Raw genomic sequence first — 26173 nt, forward strand, 5'->3', positions numbered from 1 at the left:
GTACCTCTCTGTAATGAGGCGCGTAGTCGCGTGAATGCTCGGGTGAGCAAGATTGTGGATTGTGTCGAAACCATCTTTCCTAAGAGCTTTATGGACTATAGGATGAGGATGATCTGTTTTAATGCCACAATAGAAAGAGCAATCATCATTAGGGAAGGGAAGTAGAGCTATTTGTAAGGAAGTATCAGAGTCAGAGGGAAGGTGCTGTATCTCTGGGTCAGATAGCTGGAGCTCGTGTAAGTGGTGAGGATCAATAGCTGTCTTCAGGGAGGACAGGCATGACAGGTAGTCTGCTGCAACACTGTCATTACCCCTGATATATTGAAAGTCTGAAACATATTGTAATACCAAATCCATATGGCGAAACCTTCTGGGTAGTACATCTAATGCTGGTTTGCAGAGAGCCTCGACAAGGGGCTTGTGAGCTGTGTAAACTGTCACAAGTCGGGCTTCAATATCTGTACGAAAGTACTTTACGGCCTCATAAATGGCATAAAGTTCACCATCAAATGCGGACCGGACCACTTTCTCTGCATTTCGGTGAGCTTTTTTGAAAAGAAACGCAGGGGTGTAGTACCTGTTGGTAGGGTCTGTTGCAAAATTGCGCCAATGGCATTATCACTAGCGTCTGTGGTTATTGTCAGGGAGGTGTCAGGGTGAGGGTGAGACAGGGTAATAGCGTTCACCAAGGTGTACTTAAGTGAGTCAAAGGCTCGCTGCATGGTCTGATCCCATTCTATGTGTCTGTCACCTGTGGTATTCTTTCCTTTTAAGGCCTCAGTGAGAGGGGCTTGAAGAGATGCCGCATGTGGAATGTGGAGTCTAAAAAAATTTACAATTCTGAGGTATCTACGTAACTCTTTATAGGTTTGAGGGAGGGGAAGGTGAAATATTTGTTGTACTCTATCTGAGGTGGGACGAATGCCCTCATTATTGACCAAATGTCCCAGGAAAATAACCTCTGGCTTCTCCAGTTGGGATTTGTCATGGTTAATCTCAACTCTGTGTCGTGCCAATCTATCAAAAACCTGTTGGAGGTGTTGTTTGTATTCCTTGGCAGTTGTGGAGAAAATAATAATGTCGTCTAGGTAGGCATAGCAAAAATTAAGGCCACGTAGAATGGTGTCAATGAATCTTTGCCAGGTCTGGGCGGCATTCTTCAATCCATAAGGCATAAACAAATATTCGTATAGTCCAAATGGGGTGATGATAGCAGTTTTGGGGATATCTTCTGGGAGCATCGGAATCTGATGGTATGCCTTTTTGCAGTCTAACACAGAGAAAAAATTGGCACCGAACATGGATTGTCGAAAGTCGTGGAGGTGTGGGACAGGGTAGTTATCAAGAATTGTTCTGGCGTTCAAACGCCTATAGTCTCCACAGAGTCGAAAGGAATTGTCCTTTATTGGAACGACATGTATTGGGGAAGACCACGCACTGTCTGAGGGGCGGACTATACCCAAGCGTAAAAGTTCATTAATACATTCTTTGACAGCGGTAAGTTTTTATGCATTGAGGCGTTGGGGGCGAGAACGGACAGGTGGTCCCTCAGTTGTGTTAAGCCTGTGACAGATGCCCGTAGTAATGGCCTTGATTTTGTGAATAGGTGTGGCTGAAATACGTGGAGGGACGTAGGAAGGAGCAACGTTATCGTTGGTGCGCGGTAAGTATGAAAGGGAACTAACCTGAAATACGTTATCATTGAACGGTAGTCCAGTGAAAGCTGCAGTGTTGTCCGCGGAGCTGCGCTGTGCGACAGCCGGTGGGGTTCCACTGACTATAGTGTTACTGCACGAAGGAATCGTTGCGCACGCATACACGGCGTCGCCTGTAACAGCTGTTGCCTCTGTGTTTTGATGAAAGGCGGACAGTGAAGCGCAGGGTGTGGGGTTGCTGGTTGGGTTGCCGTCTTCGCTGTCCGGGTCGTGGCAGGTGCTACTGTGGCTGCGTATAATCAGCAGTGCGGTATGCAGGTCCGGTGTAGTTCGTGCGTGTTATTACTTTTAATCTTGATCTCCTCTCGAAACCCACACAGTTCATCAGCCAGGACATCACAACACTGAAGTAGCTTTGCATTGTCTTCGGACAGTTGGTCGATTTCAAGGCGTTGCGTAACTAAAGTTCACTACGGCAGCTTTGACCTCCTCAGATAGAATAGAAACTGTCTCTTTGTCTTGTTGACAGGACGTATTCGAGCTGCATTCTGTCAGCATGGATGGGGAAAATCTCGCTGAAAATTTTTGTTTAAAATCCACTGAGCAGAGGGCAGGTGTAATTAAGTCCAAAGAAAAGTTATGAGCAGTTAGCAAGTCCAATCCTAATACTGGCTCGTCGATTTCTACTACCAAAAATGTCCATTCATAATTATGTGTATCAGCGAAGTAAATTCGAAGTTGCGTTACACCATAAACCCTTAATGAGGAATTGTTGGCTGCTCTGATTTGGTGAGGCGAATGCGTGATTGTAGAAGTGACCATTGAACGTGGAATGACGCTCACATCGGCACCAGTGTCCACTAAAAACAATTTCTGAGAAGCTATACCCTGGATATACAAACGTCTGAGAGAATAATTCGGAAGTACTAGCCTGTGACCTGTTAGGCGACTTGATGTCACAGTGTGGACTGGTGCGCCTATAGTGGCCCGCCACGCGTGTTTGGGCCCATTGCACAGGGTGAGCGGCAATTCCTGGTTGTATTACCGTAAACGGAGTGATACCAGCAGAGAGGATAAACTTGCTGATCCTGTGTTGTTACCAGGTGAAGGATGTCACTTGAAGCTGTGGTATGGGATGGTGAAGGACGGTGTGGAATCTGGTGCTCAGCCAGTGTAATCTGTCTGTTGTTTTGGAAAGATCGGCCTCTGCCACATGGGGGAGGTGTAATATCAAGAGGGGCACACGTAGATAACTTTCTTCTGTTGATTATCTTATATGTGGTGTCAGCCAGCAATAATTTCGCTTGTAGAGGTTCCTGATCGTGTGATAGGAGCTGCAGTTGGATAGCTTATGGCAGCTTTACAGCCAAGAAAGAAAGTAAAGCTTCACCTGGCATAGTTTTGCTATCGAAGACTGCTCTGATATGTCGCCACAGTTGTGAAGGAGTCGAGTCTTTGAGATGTACATCTTGCAGTATGTACAAAACAGACTCTTGCGTAGTCTTAGCTAGACGTTCGCAGATCTGTTGTTTTGCCAGTGGGTAACGATTTGTGGGAGCCGCCAACAGCACTAAGTCCTGTACCCACTCAGCGTGGTCCTCTAGGGCATTAGCGAGTGCAATAAATTTAGCACTGTCTGAATCAATGTTTAGGGCAGTGAGTATAGTCTCTGCCAAAATAAACCATGTATGCGGATTGTCCATCGTGAACCTTGGTAATTTAGGAATTTTCTCACTCTTGTGTTGTGGATGTAACAGATTTGATAGCACAGTGGATGGGACTGGCGGAGTGTTTATGAAGCTGTCACTCGCGGCATTCGCGGCGGCTGGTTTAAACACGGCTGGCGCGGGAGGCGCGGCAGGCGCAGCCAGGGCTGCAGAAACAATCGGGGCGGGATGACTGTCCAACCAGTAATTGTCACTGAAATTTGTACCCATCTGTTTCTGTAGTTAGTCTTGTAGTGGGTGGGGAGAGAATGAGTCCAAAACCGATTTATCAGCAATATATAGTGAGCTCCAAGTGATCTGTGGGCTCGAAAAGTCTGTGAGGTTCATAGTGTTGGGGCACTGTTGCACACTACATGTTACAGGAGGTTGTACATACGAAGCACTGTGAGTCACAAATTTAGGCACAGCACTCATAATTGGTTTGTTATAGATGAACGTAAAAAAAGATTTCATAGCATGTGACATCACTGACGATGTTGAAAGAGTCCACAACGGCATTGTTGATGACGGAGGAAACTCCACGCCATTGTACTTATCTTCTAATTTTATCCCAGTTGTTGGTGGCGTTGTGCATAGGAAACCGTGGAAAGGCAGTTAGAGGCACCATTAGTATCATGTTGTAGTCCGAAAGGAGCGGAAGGTGAGCGATGTGGAGATGTCGAAGTAAATGGCCACATTGTCGAATCGGACGTATGTTGCACATTGGAGGTCACCAGTACGGCGTGTGTTATACTTATAAGACAGAAAACACCATTTACTTTCACTATGCAATATTTTTATTGGCACAAGATAAATCAGAACACAAAGAAATAGTTTTCTACAATCACGGTAACAGTCATGACGAATGTCTCACACCAACTAGTCAACAACCAAAGTAAGTAAAATGAAGTACAAAAAAGTAAAGATATTAATATTTTCTGGCAGTTCTGCCACAACCTCTTTTTCAGTTGCAGAGTAGTTCATCTCGTACTAGGTGAGAACTGTGAAGCTTAAGCTATCACCTTTTCAATACCCCACTATTTTTGAACTAGAACTGTCCCTGTCACAAAACTGCTAGAATCAGTGTGAAGTTCTGTCCTGACATTTTCATAGCTAGAACTGGAGAACGTGTTACAGCTTCTTTAAAGACAAGAAGAGACCTTTCTTGTGCCTCAATCCAGGATAATTTGCCATCTCCCTGCAGTTATTGCACAAGGCATCCCTGGTCAGAAATCCTTTATGTGCATAGCCTGAGAAAATTTCTCATTTCACGAATATGCAAATAATTTGGAAAATACGCAACTACTCTTTTTTTGGTAGGGAAGGACTCCATCATCATTCACTAGATGTCCATGAGTTTTATTACTTGGTCAAAGAAATTACACTTTTTTCAGATTCAGTTGGAAACTTGCAGTCTGGACACACTTCAATATGTTTCTCAGGTAACTTAGATCATCTTCAAATGTCTTAAAAAATGAGAATGTCATCCAGATAGCAAAGACAACTCATCCATTTAAGGTGTCAGAACAAGATGTATCATATTCTCCAAGATGGCTGGAGTGTAACATAGTCCAAACAGCATAACATTGAACTCATACAGCCTGTCAAGTGTTATGAAGGCAGCCTTTTCAAGGTCAACCTTGTCAACCTCGATTTGCTAGTAGACTGTCTGCATGCCCACAGTTGAGAAATACTTTGGCCATTTCACACAGTCTTGGGTGTTATCAATGTGAGGCAACGGGTAGACATCTTTTTCATGATTTTGCTCAGTTGTCAGTAGTGAATGCAAAAACACCACATGTGGTGTTTCTTCACAAGGACCATAGAAGAGGAACAAGGGCTCTCTGAAGGTTCAGCAGTGTCACCTTCCAGCATCTTCTTCACTTCCTGCCAATGTATGTGTCATTTAGCTGGTGACAACCTATACAAACACTTGCTAATTGGTGGGCGATCCCTGCTGTTGATACTGTATTTTAACATGGGCTGCTTGGTCTCTCTTTTCTCCACTCCAAATTTGAAAGCATCTGAAAATTGATGCAGAATGGCTAACAGTTGCCAACATTGTTCCTCATTCAGGCCAATCCTATTAGCAGTTCAATAGTAGCTTCCTTCCCTACTTTATCTGTAGTATTAGCCGAGCATGATTCTTTGTCAATGTTACTAAGCTGTCCTTCCTGGTCTGGTTCAGCTGTCCCTGTGCACATACCTTTAGGGATGAGTTATGGCTGCTTGTGACAGTAATCCAAAGTTCTCCTTGACCACATACAGTGCTGATGATCGTCACTGGCATGTACATTGCTTTCGTGAAACTGAGTAGCTTTTTGTTAGTTCGTTTCATGTTTCATGGATAATTTGCATGGTAAATTGTAATGATGTAGAAAAAGCCATTTCTATGCACAACACATTATAATAATCGAAATTCTTCAACAGAATTGAAGGAATTGTCAAGGAGAAAATTTTTCATTGTGTTTTCAAATTTTACTTTGCTGTCTATCAGACATTTTAAATTACTGGGTAAGTGATCAAAGCTTTGGTTGCACAACTGAGCACCCCTTTTTGTGCTAAAGCCAACCGTAGAGTGGTGTAAAGAATGTAATTTTTTCCTTTTGATATTGTAATTATTTACTTCATTGTTACTTTTGAACTACAGCAAATTAGTTACAACAATCTTCATGAGGCTGCAATCAACAAAATTTTCAGAATTTATCTAAGGATCTTGTTTGACAACTGGGACTCATTTCATTGATAACACGAGGGTAACAATACCTTCAATGGCAAACAACTGCTCAGAGCAATCTCTATTATGTGTGCTTGTTGGAACAGCTTTGTCAATTTGGAGCTCTGATCTTCCATCACAGAATAACATTACAGTTACATTCTGATACAAAGACATATTTTAAGGTCTGTGTTCTTTCATTGACATCATGCAACACATAGTCCTTTCAGCTGGATGCATTTCCTGTTTGTGACTTTCAGTACTTTTGCATTTGCATCACACAATGTAGACTTCATTAGCTGATGACGATAAGTTTCTGACATTACAGAGAAGGAACGCTCAAACAGGATGACCATCTATGGTGATGTCAACGAGATCTCCTGACATCTTGCTGACTGTCGTTCATGCTTTTGTGGCAGCCTCATCTCCACCTCACTCACTTAATTTTCCTAAAGTCAGCAGCTAGGTGAGTGGCTGGTTCCTCTGAATTGCAATGGGGAATGGTTACTGCATGTTTGCAGGCGATCTCATCTAGAGTACAACCATGGACTTCATCTCACAGGTCAACTATAATTGTCTGCAGTTGACTGCCGTGAACAGAACTGTTATGATGGTTGGTATCTGGTGGTGTGATATCTGTGTAAAACTTGCCTGCTTTTTCTTCAGTATTCTACAGCCTGTCCAGCACATCCACAGTAGAAAAAACACGGATATGTTGTCCTCCCTCCTCCAAAGATCAGTTCTCCTGTGGGGCATTCTACCTGGTGTAGGAGTTGATGGTACCTGCATTGGTCGGTGCTGGGTGTTATTTTAGGCTGTGGCAAAATTCAGAGTTGGCTGAGAACACTCTTCCTGGCATGTTTGGCTGGTGGTGATCAAGTGATAAATACAGTAAGAAGATTCAGAAGGATGTATGTTGCAACAGTTAAAATGAAGAGGTGTGCACAGGGTAGAGTAGTATGGAGAGCTACATCAAACCAGTGTTTGGACTGAGGACCACAACAATAAGACATTTCAAGAACCTTCCAGAAATGATAGATACTAAATAACAAACAATTGCTAGTGGTAAGGACTGAACTGGCAATCTGCAGCATGCCCATCAGCAATGCTAACCACTACACCACACTGCATTCACCCCAGCTCATGGTATTATTATATTATTCCTTCATATATTGTTCTTAGATCAGACTTTTATTTTTTGCATATAACCTTCACAGAATGGTAGGGTTGAGTCACATCCTACTTTAGAATTCATCACTATAGAATTCATCATTTATAGGACAAGTCAACAGATTGCCCCTACTCTTCTTCTTCTTCTTCTTCTTCGTCATTTGGACCTATTGAGGACCAAAGGGTTTGTATCTATCTTCCAGCATTTTTTTTTCGATCTTCCAGTAGTCTATCTTTCACCTGTGAGCCAGCCTCCTCTCCTCCATCCACTTTGTTCCTGTGGCCTTCTTACTGGTAATGAACACTGGGAAAACTCCCTGCTGGATAACTCTCTGGAACCACAGTCAGCCTTGTGGTTTGTCCAGTCTGATCTCCGTTATTCCAAATCTGACTTTATGATGTGTAGGCTTTCCCTCTACCTGTTACTTTGAAGATCCTGTAGGTGAGTCTGCAGGGATTCATGCAGGTTATGTTCCCACTAAAAGCAAATCACCTTTCGTTTTCACACTACAAGTCCTCCTGATGTTTGTACAGCTCGTCGTTGCACCAAATTCTGTATGCACCCACCTCTTCTCTTACACATCCTAGTATAATTCTCAAACTTTTCCACTCCTTTATTTCCAGTTTCCTGTCTGGGCCCCATCTTGCCATTATGAGGCATTCAGATGGATACAGAACAGAGTGTTTTACTGCCAAGTTGTAGTGTCAGCATTTGAGGCTCTTGGAGAAGCACTTGGATGAGTAGATACTTCTGCAGAAGTGATAATTCTTTTCTGATTTGGTGCATCTTGTATCTATCACCAGGTTCTTGCTCTGGTTTGTACAGATCCACTCTACTAGGCACTTGATTGTAGATACTTTTCTTATGGTGATGCCTTCTAGTGGGATTGTAGAGGGGGTGCCTTGATTTTGGTCATTAATTCATTCTCCTGGATGTTGATCTTCAGGTCAGTCTTACCTGCTACATATGGTAGAGGCCTTGTATATTCTAAGTAGCCTCCTCTATACTGATTGCCAGTGAGGTGAGGTGAGGTCATCAGCAAAAGCTAGCACGGTACATTGAGGTTATCTTTCTTGTAGCCAACTTTCAGTTCAGCTTCTGGTGACAGCAGTTCCATCCATTCTCAAACAGTTTCATTTAGGACGCATTCATGGCGAAAAAATACTCTTTGCCGATGACAGCAATATGATAGTCACTGAGAAAACAAGAGAACTCCTTGTAGAGAATGCAAATGAAACTCTCAAGGAAGTTTAGGATTCATCAATAAACAATAAAGTGACATTGAACATAAAGAAAACTAATGCAATGAATTTCAGTTTGAAGAGGGAAAATGTCAATGTTAAATTAAATGTAGATGGCACCTTTACAGACTGTGTAACAAATGCAAAATTTCTAAGAATGAATACTGATTCAGTTGAAGTGGTGTGAACAGACAAAGGAACTTACAAACAGAATGTTATCATCATGTTATGCCCTTCGAATCCTATCATCAGTGTGTAACATGCAGTGTCTTTTAGTTACATACTATTCATATGTACACTTAAATCTTAGCTATGGCATTCTTTTTTGGGGGAACAAATTCACAAAATATGAACACAATTTTCAAACTCCAGAAAAGAGCCATAAGAATAATAACCAAAAATAGTAGTCAACCTCACTGTAAAGATCTGTTCAAAACACTGGGGATTTTAACTGATCCGTGTGAATACATCTACCAGTCAGTTGTACACATCAAAAATAACTTTTGTAATTACTGCACAAACAGCTCTGTCCATGACCATGGAACAAGAGCTACTCTACTTACATTTACCAAGAAAAATAAACATAAAACTCAAAACAGCAATTTCTACCAAGGAATAAAACTGTACAATAAATTACCAAAAGAGATTAAAGAAATTACAAAAATACACTTATTTAAAAGAGCAGCTAAAAAGTACCTGTTATGCAATACATTTATATATTGAAGGATTACTTAGATAAAACAGAGTAGGGATTTGGTAAAAAAAATGTTATACAAATAAATACAAGGTGTACAACTTTGCTTCTGCAGTTTTTTCCCCAACATTTGAGGTTTTAATGAAACAAATTGGTTACACATGTATCATTCAAATTATTTTCCATTACTGGCCACTACTTTCTCCCATCTTTTGGGCAGTGTACAAATCCTGCGTCGAAAAAATTGTTCATCTTTTGAAGCGATCCACGAATCAATCCAATCTGTGACTTCTTCATGAGATTGGAAGTGTTCGTCAGCCAGGCCATGCGCCATTCATCTACACGAGTAATAGTCAGAGGGAGCAATGTCTGGAGAATACGGCGGGCGGGATAGGACTTCCCATGTTAATGTTTCCAGGTACATTTTGACCTCCTTTGCAACATGGGGACGAGTGTTATCATGCTGCAAAATCACTTTATCGTGAATCTCACTGTACTGCGGCCGTTTGTCTTTTAATGCTCTGCTCAAACGGATTAATTGTGTTCAATAATGAGCACCTGTGATTGTTTCACTTGGGTTTAGCACCTCATAGTACACGACGCTGAGCTGGTCCCACCAAATGCGGAGCATGATCTTGGAGCTGTGAATATTCGGTTTGGCCGTTGATGTGAAAGCATGGCCAGGATATCCCCATGATTTTTTGCATTTAGGGTTATCATAATGAAACCATTTTTCGTCCCCAGTCACAATGCAATGTAGAAATCCCTTCTGTTTTTGCCTCTGAGGCAACTGTTCACAAACACACAAATGCTGTTCAACATCTCTTGATTTCAGCTCACACGGGACCCAAGTTCCTTCTTTCTGAATCATGCCCATAGGCCTGAGATGTTTTGAAATGGCTTGCTGTGTCATCCCCCATAATTGTGACAATTCTTCTTGAGTTTGATGCGAGTCTTCACTCAGCAATGTCTCCAATTCTGCATCTTCGAAAACATTCTCCCTTCCACCACTATGCCAGTCTATGATGTTAAAATCACCGTTCTTGAAGCGCTGAAACCACTCACGACACATTCTTTGACTAATACCGCCCTTACCATACGTACTTGAGAGCATTCAATGAGACTCAGCCACTGTTTTCTTCATATTGAAACAAAACAGTAACACCTCCCGCAAACAACAAGAATTAGGCTTGTAAACTGACTTTTCAATCAAGAAAGACTTTATGATGCAGACACAAAACGACTAATGTTTGAATGAGGTTATGTTGATCGAGGTCCAAGCTAACTGCCTGACATCTGCGATCTGTTTCTTTCGATCACTACTTACTGTTGTCGCCGCCTATCGGCAAACAGTGGAAGCAAAGTTCTACACCTTGTAATAATAATTATTATAAAACATCCAACATTTCACATAACACCTCCACATTATGTTTTTCCCTTCTCTTTTCCTTTTCTAGAAAAACTTATCCCCAAGCTATGCACAGCACAATACTAACACCTCTTCCTCTTTCTGAGCTCAACATCTCATTCATTATAGAGGGATGCTGACCCAGTTTTTCCGGATAGCAAATGCGAAGCTGCGGTACAGAAAATGGCCCAAAGATCACCATTGTATGTGTGTGTTTGTGTGATTGTGTGGGTAGTGAGTGAAGTGTTATGAAACAATGTGTGTATCGAGTGTGCAGTGACTGAAGTGAGATATGGGTGAATAGTGTGGAATTACATTATTTAGACATCACGTGCTTCAGGGTTGCATGGTCTAGTCTTAGGGTCTTCCCATCCAGGTCAAGTTCCAACAGTGTGGAGAAAAGGGTTCATCTATCTACAGAGTCATAAGCCCTCTATTATTATAATTATTATTCAGTTAATAATTTATAACTATTCACAATTTACAAACATGGGGTTTAAAGCAGTATTCTTTCACACAAGCCCACAAAAACATAAAATATTTAAACCTCTTACTTCAACAGCAATAATTTGGTGTGGAGAATATGTGAAATAAATTAAATTACTTACTCTTCTTTAATAGTCATATACCGCTTCTGTGACTCAGAAGAATATTTTTTCAGAAATTTATGAAATTCATTTTGATAACTAACTGACTCTTGGAGCATGGTGTTCACCTTCACAAAAGACTTTTTAATCTTTTCTTCATACTCTTTTATTGTATTTTGCCTGCAAAGAAGGCATATTACGTTACAATCATAACATTATTAAAATATTGCTACATTTAACAAACTGAGCATTACTATTTAATCAAAGTACTTATATAAATGTGTTATGTCAGAACAAGCACATCCAGGGTGATCAGAAGTACTTTTGTAAACAGGAAAGGGGAGGGGGGGTAAAATTTTTCATACCACAATAATGACAAATGTCCAGCAGAGATATGCGCAAAACTGCTGCATATCTGAGTAGTTAATGACAGAACATTTTACAAAGGTCTCCATTTATAAAAACATAATAATTACAGTTTTTACTGTTGCCAATGTACTTACAGAAGTCAAATGTCTGCCTTTCTATCTGTTTCTTAATATCAAGCCTATAGCTAAAATATGGACATGCTTAACTGCAATAGAGCAGTCTCTGCACCTGTTATGATGATAAATGGTGTGTTAATTTCTTCTATATTTCAGCTTTCATAATAGGTGATGGATTAGCCCATTACTGATGACAAAGAGGGAAGGAGGACAATAATAGTGATGGGTTGGTTGGGTTGTTTTGGGGAAGGAGACCAGACAGCGAGGTCATCGGTCTCATCGGATTAGGGAAGGATGGGGAAGGAAGTCGGCCGTGCCCTTTGAAGGGAACCATCCCGGCATTTGCCTGGAGCGATTTAGGGAAATCACGGAAAACCTAAATCAGGATGGTCGGACGCGGGATTGAACCGTCGTCCTCCCGAATGCGAGTCCAGTGTCTAACCACTGCGCCACCTCGCTGATGAATGATCTACACACATCAAAAAAAGTTTTGCATCACCCTGGTTTCCAGAACTCCTGAAGACAGATGTTGACTGTGAATATTGCATCACAGACAGAGTCCCTTTGACTGTTCAGAGATGTCACTACACCCGCCCAAAGATGTAAACAACCATGCATTAGCAGTGCCTATTAGACAGAGGAGATCCATCAGCCAATCAGTTCCTGTCATTCCACCAGAAATGAAATACACGGCTCATGTTGCCTGTAGTTCGACCATGCCTACACGGTCAATACCCACAGTTTGATCATGTCTGCATCATTACTTTGTGTCAGGAAGGGCTCTCACCAAGGGAATTGTCCAGGTGTCTCAAAGTGAACCAAAGTGATGGTGTTTGGACATGGAGGAGATACAGAGAGACAGGAACTGTCAATAACATTCCTCGCTCAGGCCGCCCAAGGGCTACTACTGCAATGGATGACTGCTACCTATGGATTATGGCTCAGAGGAAACCTGACAGCAATGCCACTATGTTGAATAATGCTTTTCATGCAGCCACAGGATGTCATGTTATGACTGAAACTGTGTGCAATAGGCTGCATGATGCGCGACTTCACTCCTGACATCAATGGTGAGGTCCATCTTTGTAACCACAACACCATGAGCATAGTACAGATCGGCCCAACAACATGCCAAATGGACCACACAGGATTTGCATCACTTTCTTCACTGATGAGTGTCGCATAGGTCTTCAACCAGACAATCGTCGGAGACGTGTTTAGAGGCTACCCCGTCAGGCCAAACGCCTTAGACACACTGACCAGCGAGTGCAGCAATGTGGAGGCTCCTTGCTGTTTTGGTGTGGCATTAATGTGGGGCCAATATACGCCGCTGGTGGTCATGGAAGGTGCCATCATGCCTGTATAATAAGTGAATGCAACCATATCAGCAGCATATTAGCGAGGCATTTGTCTTCATGGATGATAATTCGCACTCCCATCATGCACATCTTGTGAATGATTTCCTTTGGAATAACGACATCGCTCAACTAAAGTGGCCAGCATTTTCTCCAGACACAAACTCTATTAAACATGCCTGGGATAGAATGAAAAGGGTTGTTTATGGACGACGTGACCCACCAACCACTCTGTGGGATCTATGCCGAATCGCCGTTGAGGAGTGAGACAATCTGGACCAACAGTGCCTTGATGAACTTGTGGATAGTATGCTGCAACGAATTCAAGCATGCATCAATGCAGGAGGACGTGCTCTGAGTATTAGAAATGCCAGTGTGTACAGCAATCTGGACCACCATCCCTGAAAGGTCTCGCTGTATGGTACAACATGCAATGTGTGGTTTTCATGACCAATAAAAAGGGAAGAGATATGTTTATGTTGATCTCTATTCCAATTTTCTGTACAAGTTCCAAGACTCTTGGAACCAAGGTGATGCAAAACTGTTTTTGATGTGTATATATTAGTATCCATCCAGACTGATTTAGGGTGGTGACAAATTTTTGTCAGCTGAAATGGGCTAAAATTCAAAGATGTTTTTGCCTGATTATCTGGTTGCTGTTTTACTGAAACATGTAATCAGATTCACCAAGAACTATCCATTTATTATTTACTTTCTTTTCCATATTAAGATTCATTTTGACATGTTCTATGGTAAATCACTGCAGAGTGAATTATATTTCATATCTTTTGAAAGCTTTAAATGTTTTTCATTTCTGAAGTCTTCTGTTCTTTAAGAGAGACATGGTGCTGCTCCACTTATTTCTACATTTTCTGCACTAAGACCTTCATGACTTCAAAAATCTGTGATCAAAGTATTACTTTTAAAGAGGTGCATAAAGTTACAGAGGTGCATAAAGTTACAGAACCATAGAAAGCTAATCAGTGAAATAGGTCATTCATTGAAATATACATTTTATTGTAGTTTCAGTCAACATAATGAGACTTTGCTGAATTTATGCTGCTTTTCCAAAAATAATTCATTCTCTTGAGAGAGACTGCAAACAAATTATTGATGTGGTACAATATTTTACACATCATATATGTGCCTGCAAAGGATTTGGAGAAAATGATTACAAAATTCAAAGAAACAGGTTCTTTTGAAGTTCAGTGTGGCAGAGGCAGGTAAACAATTGATTTGGCATCAGTAAGAGATGTAGCTACAGCATTGCAGGAGGGGTTCAGTGATGGTGGGTAAATGTGCTGTGCACAGGGAGTCAGCCGAACTTTGGACCTATCAGTGAGCACTTTGCATAAAACTGTATGAGGTATTTTGCATTGCTATCCATAGAAAATTACTGATGTTCAATAGTTGCTTCATGCCGACATGACAGGAAGACAAATGTCTGCTCTAGAACTTCTTTCACATGGGTGTGAACATTGAATAGCCATGGGACATTCTGTGGACAGACAAAACCTACGAGGGTTATTCCAAAAGTAAGGTCCGATTGATTGCCAAATTGAAACCACAGTGAACATCAGAAATGTTTTACTTGTAACAATTAGCTACACCTTTCAGCTACTTCTCTAAGTAGTCGCCGTTCTGACTTAGACTTTTGTCATAGCGTTGTACCAACTTTTCAATAGCCTCATCATAGAAGGCAGCCGCCAGTGCTTTCCGCCAATTCTCCACGCTGGCCTACACCTCGTTGTCTGTGTCAAAATGTTGTCTTCAAAGACAGCGGTTCATGTGACCAGAGATGAAACTCAGGGGGAGACAGTTGCGGACTGTATTGTGGGTAATCTCACATTTCCATTTGAAAACGATGCAGGAGCATCTTCATTGCCCCTGCAGAATGCGGCTGAGAATTGTCGTGAAGACGAAACAGCACGACAGTTATGTAATGTTGGCTGCATAGCTTCAGGCGAAATTTCTCACCAGGCCCTCGTACTTGGCGGCAGACACTATTTTCTAGACATCTTTACGCACTCACTGCGAGCTCAGAAATGAGAAGAGCGACGTGATGCTAACTGGGGTTATACTAGAGACACTACCCAACACATCTGTGCAAAGCTTTATCGGATTTTCATAGTCGTTTCCATTTCGCGACCGATCGGACCTTAATTTTGGAATAACCCTCGTATTTCCATCTCCAAGGACATGTCAATACACAGAACTGCAGAATATGGGTAACAGAAAACCTGCTCATAAATCAAATGCACTTCATTCTGCAAAGGTAACTGTGTGGTGCAAGTTGACGGCATTGTTCATCATATCACCGAGCAGCCAGCGAAGCAACTGCTGTAGAAACATTTTGCAAATTCTAGAATTATCAGTTGTCATTTACCTACAGCCTGGCTGTCCAGATAACCTGATCTTAATCAGTGTGACTTCTGGCTGTGGAGTTATCTAAAATATGCTGAGTAACTGCATCAAGGGCACACATTATGCAACACATTCAAACATGACCTCTGAGATGATCCGATCTGCTGTGGTACATGGTGTTTCTTGATTTCAACTTGTGACAGAAAATGGTGGACAGTATGTTAAACAAATCTTTTGCCAGTCTCGCAACAATTAAAATAAAATGTCATTGTTGCCTTTTTATGCAGTTTTTGGCCTCAGGAAAATTAAAAGCTAATGTTATTGTTAGTTTTAATGTGGTTTTTTTGCCTTAGGACAATCAAACTGATTTTCCTCATCTAACGTGGTATGACTGCATCATGGTGGATGGGCTTACCTAACAGTGCCACAACTACTGAATACCAAACTTATACGGTCTTGAATGAGATTTTCACTCTGCAGCGGAGTGTGCGCTGATATGAAACTTCCTGGCAGATTAAAACTGTGTGCCCGAACGAGACTCGAACTCGGGACCTTTGCCTTTCGCGGGCAAGTGCTCTACCAACTGAGCTACAGAAGCACGACTCACACCCGGTTCTCACAGCTTCACCTCTGCCAGTATCTCGTCTCCTACCTTCCAAACTTTACAGAAGCTCTCCTGCGAACCTTGCAGAACTAGCACTCCTGAAAGAAAGGATATAGCGGAGACATGGCTTAGCCTGGGGGATGTTTCCAGAATGAGATTTTCACTCTGCAGTGGAGTGTGCGCTGATATGAAACTTCCTGGCAGATTAAAACTGTGTGCCCGAACGAGACTCGAACTCGGGACCTTTGCCTTTTGCGGGCAAGTGCTCTACCAACTGAGCTACCGAAGCACGACTCACGCCCGGTACTCACAGCTTCACTTCTGCCAGTATCTCGTCTCCTACCTTCCAAGTGCTTTGGAGTGCTAGTTCTGCAAGGTTCGCAGGAGAGCTTCTGTAAAGTTTGGAGTGCTAGTTCTGCAAGGTTCGCAGGAGAGCTTCTGTAAAGTTTGTGGAGTGCTAGTTCTGCAAGGTTCGCAGGAGAGCTTCTGTAAAGTTTGGAGTGCTAGTTCTGCAAGGTTCGCAGGAGAGCTTCTGTAAAGTTTGGAGGAGTGCTAGTTCTGCAAGGTTTGCAGGAGAGCTTCTGTAAAGTTTGGAAGGTAGGAGACAAGATACTGGCAGAAGTGAAGCTGTGAGTACCGGGCGTGAGTCGTGCTTCGGTAGCTCAGTTGGTAGAGCACTTGCCCGCAAAAGGCAAAGGTCCCGAGTTCGAGTCTCGGTCGGGCACACAGTTTTAATCTGCCAGGAAGTTTCATATCAGCGCACACTCCGCTGCAGAGTGAAAATCTCATTCTGGAAACATCCTCCAGGCTGTGGCTAAGCCAGGTCTCCGCTATATCCTTTCTTTCAGGAGTACTAGTTCTGCAAGGTTCGCAGGAGAGCTTCTGTAAAGTTTGGAAGGTAGGAGACAAGATACTGGCAGAAACGAAGCTGTGAGTACCGGGCGTGAGTCGTGCTTCGGTAGCTCAGTTGGTAGAGCACTTGCCCGCGAAAGGCAAAGGTCCCGAGTTCGAGTCTCGGTCGGGCACACAGTTTTAATCTGCCAGGAAGTTTTATACGGTCTTGCGCACTGAACAGTATGCTTGGTTTAATATGTAACTCACACCATAGCTGTCATGCTGCAACTCATCTGCCGTTTGTAGCTTAGTATATTTATGTTATGACGCTTATAGGTGCCATCTAGTTTCCAGAACATTTCCTCCTCCTTCAATAATATTCCGAACAGCAGTTCTTTTCTTACAGTTTTTTGAAACTGGAACTTTAATTATAATTACCCTGTACTTCAAACTCCTATGTGCATACAACGAAGACAAGATTAGATTGGTCACAGCACTCATGTAGGCATTTAACCAATCATTCTTCTCATGCTCCATACACAAATGGAATGGGCACGAACTTTAATATGTGGTACAAAGTGAAGTACCCTTCACAGTGCGCTTGACAGATGTTTGCAAAGGATAGAGACAATATAGATTTCCACTGTGGTTGACGCTGAACTTTCTGGACACAGTTCTGCAAATACCTCAACTGTGGTGCAATGCTCCATCTTTTCAGCTTGACAACCATCCCTGCTTCAATCTGTGTTATTGATTAATTCATTCATTATGTTCCATTGATCCCATCAAAGAGAGGAATCTTTAGTGATGTGAAATGAGTCAAGATAACCATAACAAAAAGAGAACCAACTCTTAGAAATTTGGTCTGCACATTTTGCAGATGATAAACTACTGTCACACCGCGTAACACTACTCATGTTTGTACAATCCAAATGTAATCCACACCACTAGCAGGAAAACTGCTGCTCCATCTGTCACATCAAACAGCTGCTGTTTACCCCCTAATTTAATTTGATTACATTGTCAGTTTTAACGAAAATAGTTAGGGCCTGTTGACAATACACTAAAACTTGCCATGCAGGTATCCAATGAACATTGTAACGTGCCATGCACCTAAAAAGAATGTGCAGTTCTTGAAACTAATTAATTAGAAAATTTAGAGGAATCACTAATGATGTATGTTTTCAACTTTCTTGCTTTATCTTTAATGAGAGTATGTTGAACTTCTTGGCACCAGAATACATAACTCCACTCAGGACTATAGAGAAGAAGGCAAAGTCTACTTGGAAATTATATTTGAGTCTTTTGTTGTGACTGTGCAAATCACACTTCTGCTGATAGTGATTTTATTATAAGAAGTTAAGACTGTTAAGGATGAAATGTATTGGGAAGTGAGCAAAAGAATTAGATGGTCCTCAAGGAGACTTCTGCAAGTAATTTGGTTATTTACTTTACACAATACTCTAATGGCTCACTTCTGATGGATGAATATTCCATTTTCTTTTGTACCACAAAATAATTTTATAAGTCAATGGAAAAAAAATTGCTAAATAAACTAACATCCTCATCTTTAGTTCAACACAATGAAGGTTACTTCTAAGAGCAAAACATGCTAAACCAAGCTTGGTGATTAGTTTATGTAATGGCTGACTTTCACATGATTCATTTTGACCCCTATGAACTTCCCCCCCCCCCCCCCCCCCCCACACACACACACACAAACATAGTTTCTTTTAGTTTTTGACCATTAATGTTTACTTCCATTGCTAGGAGGTTACATTTGCTATATGAGATTAAGACTTAAACTGCTTGCTGTGGACCTGTTGAATGCCTGTACAACTGTAAAATCCCACAGTGCTATGACTGAATAAAAATATTCTTTAATTTACAGTCATGCTTATGATTATACATTCATGTGCTTTTGGTTGAGTGCTCCATGGCAAGTGGTAACTCAGTACCATGTGGCTGCTGGCATCATCCTCTTAGTTTCTGGGACAACACAATAAAAGAAGCAAGAGAGATCAAAACAGCAAATAACAACCTCAGTAAAGATGGCAGCTTATGTACTGAACTTACATGGGCTCAAGACATAAGACAAGATTCTCACATAGATATAAAACCAAAGACCATTTACTGTAACAAGGAAAATAGAAATCATTCACAACAAGGTCTATAGATATGGGAAAATGCAAGATAAACTGAACACAATGAGTTGATATTCTTGATTGATACTCACTGAATATTAGTCTCTTGGAGTTTGTGACAAAGAAACAAAATCCTGAAGTAAATATGTCCAGAGTGGACGACCATCACTGCAGAATTTAAATAGTACACGTCTAAGTCCAGCCAACCCACTATGAGGATGGCTGTCCTTGAATATAGTTACCAAGTCAATAAACACCAGCAGATACCAAGTCCTGATGCCCAGTGTCCATGGAGGCCAATGTTGGAGAGGCTGAGGCTTATAGCTGATGGCTGGCAGCTTGTTGTGGCTGCTGAGGCGTGATGCCCAGTTTGGTATAACAGCAGGAAATTGGTAGGAACTGCCTGCTTTGTGGCAGACAGCTGCCTAAATACCGTTCAAGCAGATGGATATGGTATGTCCTATTTGTAGCATGTGACACGGAGGAAGCAAATAACACAATGTTCACCGCACCTCCTAGAAGCAAGACAGCACTGCCTTAGTCAAATCTGATGCTACAATTCATAGCGGCAGCTGCCAAAGTTGCTCATGAAAAGAAACCTGGTGTTGGTGTTTTCACCTGGGAGATTTTGTGTGTTATTCTTGTGTTACCTGCAGGCTGGTGCTTCTGCAATCAGCAGGGCAAGCCTGTTATTCTTTTGGACTAAGTACTCCAATACAGCAGCTTATATCTCAGTACAGCATGGAACCAGGCCATAATTTAATTCAAGTGGGCGCAGCAGATGTACGACAAAAATAATGCACTAGGTTAATCACTGGCATCAACTTAGACAGTACCATGGCTATATAAAGACAAGGCCAGCAACCACATTTAATTACTTAACGATGGCTGAGGTATTCTAACTCAAGCTCATAAATTTGCAACACCTTGACATTGCTGGAAGCCACAAAAGATTGTTTTCAGTTGCAGGCTCACCTGGCTGTTGCATGAGCTGCATTGGGTAAGGCTGAGTTAGGAAATGCTTGTCATCGGAAGACATAAAGCTTTTGTGCCTTTTCCTTAAGTCATTGGAATATCATTTATGTATGTTGAGAACAAGAGGGGACCCAGTGTTGATCCCCATGGGACATGTTACATTCCCCATTCTGAGGTTAATTTCATATATATGATACAATCTGTCAGTGAGACCCTCTGCTTTCTGTTGTGAAGATAACACTCCAGCCAAGCAAGATAAATATCATTAATGTGATAAAATTTTAGTTTGTCATGTAGAATAATGTGGTACATACAACATAAGGCTTTGGGAAGTCCGCAGAATATATCAACACAATATTTTTTTTCTTGCTGGGCCAGGACTACATTTAGTGGGATCTTGTCTGGCTACATCTGTAGAGAATCTTTATATAAACCAAACTGCAAGGCAATTAATAAATTCTGCTTAGAAAAATGAGTCAGGACTCTATCACAGTCACTATCTCAAAGACTTTTGAAAATACTGGAAGGAGTGAAACTTGTCATAATTAAAAGTAGTTTGTTTATTTCCAATTTTATATTTGGATGTACAGCATATTGTCTGTGAGGAAACAGACTCTTAGTCTTTGGTTTATGACAAAAACAGGGCAAGTTTAGTCCTATTACTGAGCACAAAATTTTAATATTCTATTAGAAACACTGTCATAACCATCAAATTTACTACTTTATAGGGGTCTGATAAGCTTCATAACATCATTAGTTATGTTTTTGGAACTGCTGTCTGTTCCTAGTTCATGCAGTGTCTGCCAAAGCAAATCTAATGCATCTCTATTTGAATGTTTCTTAGTGGGTGCTATGTTTGCAACCATTATGAAGAAGTAATCATTTGGTGGTCAATAATTTCATTGTGTCATCATTTGTGCTACAACTATTTTCTGGGGATTCAATCGAATATGGATCGCTGGTCTTGTCTGTTTACTGTTTGACAATGTTCCACATCATTTTAGCTTATTCTTGGAGTGTCTTCTTTTTTTATATATATGGTGCATGCGTTTAGCTTTTTATTAACAGGCTAGAGGATTTTAAAATACCGGGGGCAATGGGGTTTCAACTTTTGAATACAGCTTGTTCTCTGAATTAGGTAAAGCTCTATGTTCCTAGGACAAGCTACTTTAATCCCAGGAGTTACTATTCCTTATAATTGCTTCTGTTCATTTTCATTTGTTTATTTTTGGGGAGGGGAAAAAACTGAAAGTGTTGTAGAAATATGTCAAAGAAAAAGTAAAATTTTCTATCTACACTGTCTGCCTTACAAAATTCCTCCCAGAGTTGTTCTGTTTTGACACTTCTTGGCAGTTGGTACTGTACACCAGCTAGATACTCAGACAGGGACATTGCATTTTTCAGACAATGTTCTTACCGGCTCAATTATCCAGGCATGATTTCGATACACCCTCACAACTTCTCCAAGTACCTCTCTCCTACTTTTCTTTCTACACAGAAGCTCTCCTGCATACCTTTTTCAACTAACATTCATGGAAGAGAGAATACTGTGGATAAATAGCTAAGCCACAGAATATTACATTCAAGAATCTGCATATTTTATTCCATGTTCCCCACTCATTATTTACATAAACCCCTTTCTTGGATGTTAGTGATTCAGATACTAAATGGATCTTGTGATCCTTGTAGTGTAATAAATACTGAAATCAAAGCAGTCTCAGTGAGTGTAGTTTAGTTTATTGCTTAATGTTCAGATAAATACAACTCCATCGTGAATGCTATTCATGGGCACAGGATGAGTTAGTCGCTGTTCATAAGCAACTGTAAATCATTTTGAATGTTATCAAGTGAACAGAAGCTACTTCAACTGGGTGTCTTGGTCAAAACACCAAGAATAATATACCAGAGATATCTCAAGTACTCTTTGCTCCAATGGACACTGTCTCCTCTGTACAAAGTGAAGTATCTGCACTAGCAGAATAGAAATATGCAAAACACAAGTTCGAAAACAATAATACCATAACCAAAAGAACAATCGACTCGATCCCAACTGCGGGTTGCCACAAATACAAAATAACACATAATAATAATAATAATGATAAAAAGATCCGACTCTTTATAGGGAGTGAACACAAACAGTTCTACAATATCCAGAGATCGGCCAGCTCGAAGAAGCGTCTGGCCACGGCTGCAGCTCTGGATCTTTATGAGTGGAGCATTGAACTGCCTTTTGCCAGCAGTGCGCCACCTTCTAAAGCCCATTGGCAGATTTATCTGTTGGAACTATCTGCAATCACATGCCTGACATAGCAAAGTAGTTCCTAGGCTAGCTGCAACCTCTGCTGAAGCTGTTCTGCAGGCTCCGCGAATGGGTAGCGGTCCCTGGTGGCTGTTGGTGGAGACCTGGTGGTGTGTTGTGTTGTGGCTGCCAGTAAGTCTTTGTTTTGACAACTCAGATGATATAGGTTTTCCTGGTGAATATACACCCTGTGATGCAGGCATCCCATGATGGTTGGACATAAAGTGGGATGCTGATACAGTAGGTACTACGATGTCCGAAGTGTGTGGCCACCGCACAAAGTACTGGATCTATCATCAAACAGCCACTTGACTGTGAGAACTAAGGGTACCACATCCATTCCCACTAACAATAATTTTGGGGTACTGTCTTTCACTGAAGCTGAGCTGGTGTAACACACTTCACCTGTAAGAGAGCTTGCTGTGACCCTTGTCATAGGAGAGAAAGTGCTGAAGGTGAAAGGTCTGTTAATCATCAGCAATTCAATACAAATAATAGTATCCCTAAGGGAAATGGCAACAAGGGATCGGAAGGCTACCCTGTTCAACCCGCTGAAGAGGCTGTTCAGGTAGCCACTGAGGCAACAAGTTGCAGATTGTGACTCACGATGGAATGAACGTGCCTATCATCTGTGCTCTGAAATGCAACACAGATGATTTTAGGTGTGATATTAATGTTACATTTCCTGTGTATGATCTGTAACTCACATATGTTCAGTGTCAGTACATATACGTAGTAAAATTTCTCTTGGTTACCATTCTTAATGTTTGCTGAAGTGGCTCTACTGTTCAGTTCCATCCAACTGTGTTACAGCAGTCTTCACAGGACTTCATCTCCTTGTACATGGATGGTTGCTGACAGAGAGTGTTAATTGTCTTCCAAGCTACTTGAATGATGTAAACAACTGAACTTTAAACTTTCTGTGTTAACACTTTCTCTAACAAAAACACTGTGTCTCAATATCCAATCTTGCATACAGTGTGGGCTGGCAGACCTTTCTAATGCTACTGTAGCTTGGATAAGGTCAAGACAAGATGTCTTCTGTACACAAGCCACTCCAACAGTCATTTTTCATGGCATTCATTGTAGCCATGGCCTTCTCTATTTCTCCTTGTCTTTTAAACACCTACCCACCACAACACCAAGGAACAACTGGCCCCACAAAGCAAGTGGAGAGACCACTCGCTGTCTTGCCTTGTAGATATGTTGGGTTCAAGATACTACCTCATTTGCACATACTGTAACAGTATCTGACATTCACACGCTACTGAACATCATGAACATCTTTTGCCATCATGTAAGCATGGGAGTGAGACATGTCACTTCACAAAAACGTCATATCACACTTCAAGTTCAAGGTCATACTTGGACAGAGAGTTGAGAAGATTAGCCTAGTTTACAGAATTTCAAAGCAGCTCACAATCTGCACCATTGTATCCAGACCTGATCTGGGAGCACTGAGCTGAGGAGGAGAAGCCTGAACCGTAGTGTTCAAAGGTTAAATCTGTGTGTGTGTGTGTGTGTGTGTGTGTGTGTGTGTGTGTGTGTGTGTGTGTGTGTGTTGTTAGTGGAATTCTCAACCCAATACAGAAATGATAGCTGTAGGAGACCTAGAAGTATTAATGTCAGACCCAAAGAAATGGCTCTCACAGATGAAATGATTAAAATCCTAATGATAAACTGCCAATGAATTCCCCCAAAGTCCCAAAAATTAAAGTAGCTCAAAAAAACAGTGAATGTCATGTAATACTGGGCATAGAAAACTGGAAAAAACCTGACATTGATAACAATCAGATTTTTGTGGTAAATTTAAGTGTACATCAAAAGGATAAGCTAATAGGAAATATAGGTGGTGTATTTTTTGAGACAGAATTGGAGTTTCATGCAAAATTGTTTGGGCAAGACCTCGTATCAAGAACAGGCATAAACTTGTGATTGGATTTTTCAGCAGACCATCAGACTCATCCCCAATTGTAACTGAAAACCTTAGAGAACACCTCCGTTTGTTAGTATGAATGTTTCTCAATCATAGTGTCATCACTGGGGGAAACTTTAATCATTAAACAATTGATTACGATAATTACAGTTTTGTTAGTGGTGGGTGCAAAAGACATCCTGCAAATCATTATTAATGCATTTACTAAAAATTACCTACAACAGATAATTCATAGTTGTACAGTTTTTGAGGGGAAGGACCCTCAAAGAATTATAGGCACTATTAAGAAATTTCTAAAGAAGCAACAACTACTTCATAATAGGTGTGAAACACAGCAAATGGCTATAGACAAAGAAATGCTGAATGAAATGCCATTGAGAAGGCAATGTGTGAAGCGTCCAATAGCTAACACAGAAAAATCATATCAAAAGATCTCTAAAAAGAACTACATAAATACTTGTCACGTGTAAAGGCAGTCAGTGGCACCAAAATTAGCGTCCAGCCATACTGTAGAACCCTTGAACAAAAAACTGTGTCCACTGATTGGGAAAAAAGCACAAGAGCCAACTATCTACAAGATGGGTAACAGAAGTGATCTGCAAAACTATCATCCACTCTCACTGACATCCTCTTGTGACTCGCCAATCTTTCAAAGTGCCGCCGCTCAGTTATGCGCACCCTCTACATGCGGCGCTTTCTGCCAGCCATGCAGCAGCAGGGCCACCTAAGCGGCCGGCCAGCCAGTGGCCGCTAGACTCGGACTCAGTTATGATTTGACTATTAAAGTGTACACACATCTTAGTCTGTTTACTTGATCTGTGACTTTCATGTATTCCATCTTCCTTGAAATATATTTGTTCAACTTGAAGTTGTAACAATTGGTGACGAGGTAGTGATTTTTATTTTCCATTGTTGACCCACATGTTTCCATGGCTACTTTAGAGCAACTATTGCAAGGTCTCATAGAACAGCAAATGCTTCTCGCAAATGCGATTCGTGATTTCGTCGCAGCATCAAATGCGGGGCATCTCTCGTCGTTGTCTCTACCTCCTTTTCCTCCTTACGACGAGATGGTGGAAGACTGGTATGATTACGAAAAACGTCTTCGACAGCACTTCTTGGAATTTCATGTCGCAGACGAACAAACATGTAAGTCTCTGTTCCTTTCATGGATTTCACCTCAAATGTATTGGTTGTTGTCGCAATTGGGTCCTTTGAAAGAGCCTGTGTCTTTGTCCTTTGCTGACATGTGCTCACTTCTGTCCGTCTATTTTCAAAAGCAAATGCATGTGGTAGCCTCTCATGTTGCCTTTTATCGTTGTCAAAAACAACCGAATCAATCCTATCGCACTTGGGCTGCTGAACTTCACGGCCTCAGTAGAAAGTGTCAATTTGTTACTGACGTTCACAAAGAATCCTACGCCGATTCCATGGTATGGGATGCTATTATCCAATCGGCGCCTGACAAAGAAGTCCGTCAACATGCCCTTCAGTTGGCAAATCCGCCTCTAGATGAAGTCCTATCCATCGCTCAGTCTTTTGAAATTTCTAGCGCCACTGGAGTGCAAATAGAGGCATGGGGCGACGTCAGGGAAATACAACCTTTGTGTGATGTTGACAAAGCGTGTGGTCCCCGCCAGCCGACGTGGCCGCAGTATGCTCCCAAACGCAGCCTCGGCCTAACCGTAAACAAACCTCTAAGAAACTGCAGCAAAACCCACGGCAACTTCCTTCATGTCCATGGTGTTTTACAAAACATTCACGAGAAGATTGTCCACAACGTTGGGCCGTGTGTCACAAATGCAAAAAAAAGGGTCATGTGTCATCCATTTGCAAATCCAACCGCATACATGATGTTCATGAACATGATGCTGATTCTGATTCTGTGTTGTCTGTCAATTGCACTTCTTCCCTTTCAGGGAAGTTATTCCTCACTGTCCAAATACTTGGTCGAGATGTTCGCATGCAGGTGGATACTGGTTCTGCTGCCACTATCATC

General features: G+C 41.5%; 1 long non-coding RNA gene and 1 other non-coding gene across 2 annotated transcripts in view; one reads left to right on the forward strand and one right to left on the reverse strand.

Annotated features, from left to right (window-relative positions):
- LOC124619843 overlaps nucleotides 1-26173 on the reverse strand; it is a 101422-nt gene that overhangs the window by 49528 nt on the left and 25721 nt on the right. Inside the window, exon 2 of the long non-coding RNA XR_006980142.1 lies at nucleotides 11200-11358. This is a non-coding gene — a long non-coding RNA (uncharacterized LOC124619843). The remainder of the gene's footprint in view (nucleotides 1-11199; nucleotides 11359-26173) is intronic.
- On the forward strand, nucleotides 16637-16711 carry Trnal-caa. The gene has a single exon. It is a non-coding gene; the product is annotated as a tRNA-Leu (tRNA).

Source organism: Schistocerca americana, chromosome 6, assembly GCF_021461395.2.
Source record: "Schistocerca americana isolate TAMUIC-IGC-003095 chromosome 6, iqSchAmer2.1, whole genome shotgun sequence".
NCBI classification, from domain to species: domain Eukaryota; kingdom Metazoa; phylum Arthropoda; class Insecta; order Orthoptera; family Acrididae; genus Schistocerca; species Schistocerca americana.